Raw genomic sequence first — 7,864 nt, 5'->3', positions numbered from 1 at the left:
TTCATTGATACCTCAATTTCAACAAGTCCCATGTGACTAACTCTTACATAAAAATATGGGCTAAATTGAATAAGGTAATCCTCAGGCCACGCTGAATGCATTTTCTTATGATTTATATAGTGGTCGTGAAGTATATTTAACTCGCAGAACGTAAAGTCGATTGTGTAGTTGGAGTTGTATTTACCTCACGAAACTTGGTGACTAAACACACCGTGAGTTATATATAACTCACATGGCGTTCAATGTGTTAAGATGTGAGTGCTTTGCTGCTCCGTTGCTATTTGTCGTCTGATGTGAGTTGGCACTATTCTTCAAAACCATATTTTTATGAATGGCAGAATTATAATGCCGTTTCAAAAATCCCAGAGAGGCAAAATGTCTTTTACAATCAAGACAATTATAGGATATCTGTCCCTCCATAGTAATGGATATGCTGGTAAATTCTCGCAATGTCATAGGAGATGAAGCATTGGAATCATTTGAAGGCTCCAGATGTAGCAATTGTGATGGTGTTTGGCTTACACGGAAATCGATCCCCGGTTGATGACTCCCTTGGGTTGTTTCAAACAAAATCTCCGACGTTGACATCGCTTCATCAGTATATTTCGCTCCCTGTTCCATATACAGTTCGAGTTCCTTCGCTGAAATATCGTTTTTTACTGCTGCTGATTGCCTGTCTTGGTTTGACAGGTTCGAGACGTTACAAAGGAAAGGATAAGGAGAAGTATGGCAGTTAAAGGAATTCTGCCCCTCCATAGTACTGGATTCGCCGGTACTTTCTCGCGGTATCATAGGAGAGAAAGCACTGAAATCACTCGAAAGCGCTAGACGTAGCATTTGTGATGGTGGTTGCATGATACGGGAATTGACCCTCGGTTGATACTCACTTGAGTTTCTTCAAATACCGTCTCCAACATTGATATCGCTCCTTCAGTATATTTCGCTCCCTCTTCCACATACTGTTCTGGTTCCTTCGCCGAAATACTGTTTTCTACTGCTGCTGATTGCCTGTCTCGGTTTGACAGGTTGAAGTCTTCAGAAAGTTAAGAACCAGTAGAAGGATCACTGTTCAGAAATGCAACTGCATCCGAACTTGTTGCGAACCCATTCTCAGAGAAAACGTAATTTTCCAAATTATCTAGAATTTTTTCATTGTTATTCTCCATTGAAAGATTGTGCGATTTTCAGAATGAAAATTATATCAAATAATAGAAACTAGTCCACAAGCAGTTCAAAAATGAAAGGTGTTTCTCGTAGTCATTCGTTATTAGATATACTGAACAGAAACGTTTTTATGCTATTCAAAGCATAACTGTCGCTAAGCACCAACTATGTGATATGCTCAGATGGATATCATAGAATTTAAATACCCATTTTCTGAAATAGTCGTCCGTCCGCATATCGAATTAATTGTATGTCGTTAATAAGATAGGTAACATTTTAATTGAACCATGTAAATATAATGATATCTTGGTAATTGAGATCAGAAAGCAGGTACATGAAATTTAGAATTTACTTATAGAATGTAAAGATTTCTCGTTTGGCCAGTTCTAGAAATGACAATGTTTATTTGATATAATAATAATAATAATAATAATAAGGTTTATTTGGATAAAATTCAACATCATATCTTATAAACTATGTAAAACAAATGAACAAGGAGAGAAACCGCAAAGCCATTGGCTGTCCGCGGTGAGGGTGGTTTATTAATAGTTTTCGATCGTTTTTCGTGCGTTCACGATCGTTTTCGTGCGTTTTCGACCGTTTTTCGTGCGCTGGAACTTTTGATGCTCTCATCCCTTCTGAAACAATCGATGACAAAGAGAGCTTTGTCCGTAAACACGGTGGAAGTGAGAAGAGGATTATGTTGATTGGTTATTTTGTAGCTGAGACCAAATTGTGAGTAGTTGAAATAAGCTTGCGAAAAATTCCCCTTTGCAAAATTCAAATACATATTTTCCTTGGGGTAATTCTCACCGTTAAGAGTGAGCGTTAAATTGGTAATATTCGAGTGATTGAATATTGTTGGATCATTGTTGACTTTAGTGTAGTCACGATTTTTTTGGAAACATACAATTACATAGCGAGGGCTTTCGAGGAACGAAGAAGTCTTGACGGCCCATATTTCATTTTTTGCACCTTGTGTGAGAGCAGGCAGCATATGAAGTTCCCATTTTCTGAACGGTAAGAGAATAGGAGTGTCTGCTTGGATAGCTTTCAAAAGTTGCAATTCAATTTGATCATGCGGAAAGAGTCGTTTAACTTTCAATTCGATATTTTCAATTTCCAATTTAACTTCCGTTTTCGGTGTTAGTGCAGCAGGAGTCTCTTCTATTTTGAAACAGTTGCTTTCATCTCCAGCTCGTACTAATCGAATGGTATGTTTACCGTAGGAAACACACTGATAATCGTTGAAGATATTCAAAAAATGCTTGATGGGTATGAGCATGTTGAATGTTAGATGAGTTGTGTTGATGACGCCTGTATTGTTGGGAAAAGTCCAACCGGAGGTGGCCAAGTGTTTGATATCTTCGTCGGTGTAGATGAGAAAGCCTCTAACAGTACTAACAATTCAAAGTTCACGAACTGCTTCCAATTCCTTACCACTCTGCTCATAACTAGCAGTTTGAAACATGAAAGCACCAGCATTGTTTACGAATGACACCTTACCGTCCCCTTTAGTCTTCTCAACTTTTCCACTGATGAACAGCAGACTATCGTACAAAGCATCGTAGGCATCAGATTGAATAATGTTGATTTCAATAACATCGTTGCTGCGAAAAGATTTGACATATGGATAGTAGGTCCGCCATTCTACCTTTTGTATGGACTCATCGATTTGCGGTTTTCGAAAAATGTTGAACACTTGATTGGACAACATGATAACCAAGAAATTCCAGAAACAATTTATTTTCCGTTGTCAATAGTTGTCGACTAGTGAAGGACTTGGTGAAGACTGACTTGGGGTATGGAGGTGTATTATTTTTATAGATAGTCAGCACCATACTTCCGCTTTAATTCCAAACGAATTATTATTTCTTCGTTTCGGAAATCTATGAGCCTAGAATATTGGTCGAGCACTCGCAGCGTGATATTGTTTATTTCGTCTCTATGTGCAATAGGTAGGTAAATGGGGTGATTAGGTATTTCGTCATTTGCATACCCCGGATCAACACCAACAGCAAATTCGTATATCGTATGAGTCGGTGTGTCGTTGTAGAAGGCTCCAAACGTTATGTTGCTATCTATGTGTATGGTGCGTACTTTAATGATATCCACAGGTAGATCGGATTCGTGATGTAAGTTTGGTTTGAGAACAGTAGATGAAAACCCCAGTATGTGAGCCAAGCTATTTGCAGGTTGGAAATCAATCGAGTGCTTCAGACAGAATATTTCACTTTTCAGCGTATTATTATTCGGTTTCAGATAGAAAAAATCCTCAGGGTTTTCCTTGAACGTTTTAGGCGTGATGTATTTGTTTAATAATTCTTCAATGTCACCAATTTCGTGAGATCCAATTTCTGTTTAGTTTTGTCTGCGTTTTCATAGCAGTAGAATTTCGTACCTTCTTCAATGTTGGGTAAACTGTTGTACGAATGGAAAATGAGCAAAGCCAAAGTATATTCAGAATCAGAATCTAATCGAATGGGTGGATTGAAATCGATGGAGAGCGTCGAAGAACGACTCGTTTACGTTAATATCATAGACATGACTGATATAATGTCAGTATGACATCTCCTTAAATAATGATTTGAACAACAACAACAACATTTCACATAAAAACCATTTATTTCTACAATAATAACATTCTATTTGCGAACTCACAGGACCATAATACATTGCTTTTTGTAGCGATGACGCAGCTGATGTAGGTGGTGGTACCTCATGTCGGTAATGGATAAAACATGGTTAACGAATCTGCAAAGCAAATCGATGTTGGTAGTCCTTTGGTAATCTATGCCAAACATCCAATAATTCCCAAGGTTTAGCATTCCCAATCGAATAGTCGATCGATAAAGTTTTCAATTCAGCATCGGTTAAATCTCGCAAAGATTTATCTCCAACCATTTTTGCAGACATTATGGAGCAGAAACTGTAGGCACAGATGTCCGCAATTACTCTGGTCAAAATTTTGATACTGATCATTGTTATATGTAATCGTTATACCCCCTCCAAAATATCTGACCAATTCCATTGGAGGTTTGAAATTACCGAAACTATCAAAATATTGTACAGACAAACAAACGCTATCTTAACATTGCTATTCCACCCGAATGGCGCCAAATTTGAAAATATCTACGTATATTCAAAATCATTGTATCAACCTAAATATCAAGTGGTTCAAGAAATTTTCAGTAAAGTCAAGGGTTTGGGATATTACCCGTTCAGGGAAAATGAGGATATCATAAGCCCTCACGAAGCCAAATCAAATTCCATATTCATTTTCGATGATGTCGCATGTGATGGCCAACAGAAAATTCGCGAATATTATTCTGTATGTAGGCATAAGAACATTGACGCCGCCTATCTTTGTCAGACATATTCAAAAATCCCCAAACAATTGATACGAGACAATTGCAATATGATTGTACTTTTCAAACAGGATGAAATGAATTTGAAACATGTATTCGATGAACACGTCTCTCCCGACATGTCTTTCGATGAATTCAAGAGAATGTGTACCGAATGTTGGCAACATCGATATGGAACCGTTGTAATAATGAAAGATTTCGATAAGAATGGTGCACGTTATCGTCAAGGATTCGACAAATATATAAGTATACACAGTGCGTGATGTAGTATCATTCACCATCATGAAACCGTTGAGCAAAGAAGTTGATGTTATTCGAAAGAATAAAATCAACGAAATTGCACGCATCATTCGAAAAAAATATTCGGCTCTGAAATTGGGCAAATCCGAAGAAGATGAGTCATTGCAAAGATTTTTCAAACCTCTGTCTATTCCATTGAGGAAAATAGCTAATAAAACAGCAACACAGTCAGCTAGTAATCCATTGAAAACTGAGGCAAAAACCGAAGTCAAGCAAGAGACAGTGGAAGAGCCTGAAACGACTCCATTCCAATCCCTCGTACATGTTGCAGGTACAGATGAGGATGACGATGATGATGAAAACGTCTTCAGTGGGTATGCAGAAGACGAACAAGACGACAACGTTGCGTCAGGCATAAATGAACAAGTTTTAGAAGAATATATCGATCAATATCCGATAATGTCTCAACCGTACATTAAAAACCATTGGAAAAATGACAAGGAAATCGACAAAGTATACGGTCCCATATATGATGGGGTATCTTCAAAATGGTTCCTAGGCCAGAAGGAAATCCATTTTGACAAGCGTAGCGGATACATAAAATTGGCTGGGTATCACTGGAAAGGAACACCCGGTATATATGAATTGTTATTTCTCGACATGCCACAAAATTAAAACACTGAGGATTTGAATGTATACAAATCGTATCGAGCGCTCACAAGAATTCGGCTGGGCATCTAAAAGGCACACAGAGATACAAGTACACCAACATAATCAAACCGTTGTTTCCTACAGCAGGAAATCGTCGTAAAACTGGTACTGGGTTCTTTCAACCTAAACCACCTCTTACTACTACTACTGCGATGACATCATGTCTACCCAAAACGTCACCTCTTGCAATGACATTCAATACGAAACCCATTGAATACATTTATTGAGACGATCCCAACGAGCTATGCGAACGTCTCAATGAACAACACAACAATGAAATCATTGCCATTTTGAATGAACTCGAAGAGGCAAAAATAATTCTATAAGTTACACTACGTTCCCCAATACATTATCATTTTCAAAATGGTTATCGATAAGTTTGGACGTAGCGACAGCAACAGAAAGCGAAAATTGCCAACGCCCTCTGGAGGATGTTTGTTGCATTATACCTCAGATGGTAATATTCATTGTGGTGATGTGAAATTGTGTCATGTGAAGAGCCCCACCACTGATTACGATGTTGCTAATAAAAAGTATGTGGATGGAACCGATAATGAACTTGCTTCATTTATATATCAACTAGCTAAGAAACACGAAAAACAAATGATCCAAGTAAATGAAAAACTAACCAAATTTCAAGTTGACATCTCCAAACAAATTACCGAAATAAATTCTACTATCAAGGAAATCAAAAAGATACAAAATAAAGTTCAAGCAAAACCATAATAAAAGAGCGGGGTTCACACATCTTCACCATCAGTCGTCATGACTTCCAAAGACAAGATTCAACTTGTCAACGAACTACATCAACCAATTAAAAAAAAATATTCTCGACGCCGTACAGTTATCAAAGGAATAGATGACTTATGGCAGATGGACTTGGCTGAGATGAGATCGTTCGCTCAGCAAAATCGAAATTTCAAACTGATTCTAGTCGTCATAGATTGTTTTTCGAAATTTGTGTGGACTCGACCACTGAAATCAAAAACGGGAGAGGAAATTACGAAAACGTTTGCAGATATCTTGACACATACGAAACGTTGTCCAAAAAATTTACAAACCGATCAAGGTAAAGAATTTTACAACAATAAGTTTCAAACTTTGATGAAAAAACATGGAATATATCACTACAATACGTACAGTATCACGAAGGCTTCTATGGCTAAACGTATCATTAGAACATTAAAAAAGAGACTTTTCAAATATTTCAGTCTGAATGGCAGCTACAAATGGTTGAATGTCTAGCCTGAAATCACAAAATCCTACAATGATACGCGACACTCGAAGACGAGTATACAACCTTCGAAAATTACCAAAACTAACGAAAAACAAATTCTCAAATCAACATACACCCATGTGAAAATAGCTGGACCGAGAAAATTCAAAGTCGGTGATGTTGTACGAATCAGTAAGGCGAAACACGTTTTTGAAAAAGGCTATACGCCCAATTGGACTACGGAATTATTCAAAATTATCAAAGTCAATATTACCAACCCCGCCACCTTCATGCTAGAAGATATGCAGGGTGCACCTATTAGGGGTGCTTTTTATGGAGAAGAATTACAAAAAACTGCAAATCCTGATATATATCTCGTTGAGAAAGTCTTGAGGAAGAAAGTTAAAAAAATGTACGTAAAATGGCTGGGTTTGGATAACAAACACAACAGTTGGATCGAAAATGTCGATTTTGTATTGAATCTTATGGAAAACAAGCACACTGACAATGTATTGGGAGGGCCTTTTGTGAAGAAATATTTGTGTGTTTAACAAACGCACAATATCTGAAACGGACCACGTGATCTGAAGCTATAAGTGCGCATGCAAACACAGATGGACATTCAGTTTGAAAATGTCTCCCGATAGTGGTTACGGTAGTGAAGTTGAAGTAATGTTCGACAGTGATGGTGAAGATTATAATAGAACTCTAAATGCGATAGACAGAGCGTTGGAGCAATACGAAATGGCTGCTCGAAACGAACATCAATTGATGTTGATGGCATTCCCCATGTCATCTTATGAAATTCGATGTGGCCTAAGTCCATGCAGAGACTTCAGCCCATGCATAATTTTGAAGCAGCAGTTCTCCATTCGTTCCATCAATTTAACAAGTTATGAATGGGCGACCCTCATTGACATCCTGCAACAAATAAAGGAAAATTTCTTTGAATCACAAATCGATGGATATGTAGACGAATATGATCCAATTACAACACGTTGCGGGGATTACATTTACGTCACACAGTACATCGAAAGTAATACCAAACAAGTTTCCATTTCCAAGGACACCACGAACATGGAGCTGTTTCAACGAGATGTAAACGATATCCTGAATACTCACCTTAGTGTGCTCTCTGACCGTATCGCTATGCTGGATGCTTTGA

This window comes from Leptinotarsa decemlineata, unplaced genomic scaffold, assembly GCF_025532065.1.
Source record: "Leptinotarsa decemlineata unplaced genomic scaffold, Ldec_3_MD MMD2_tig00000157_RagTag_RagTag, whole genome shotgun sequence".
Lineage (NCBI taxonomy): Eukaryota > Metazoa > Arthropoda > Insecta > Coleoptera > Chrysomelidae > Leptinotarsa > Leptinotarsa decemlineata.
This window is presented reverse-complemented; position numbering follows the sequence as displayed.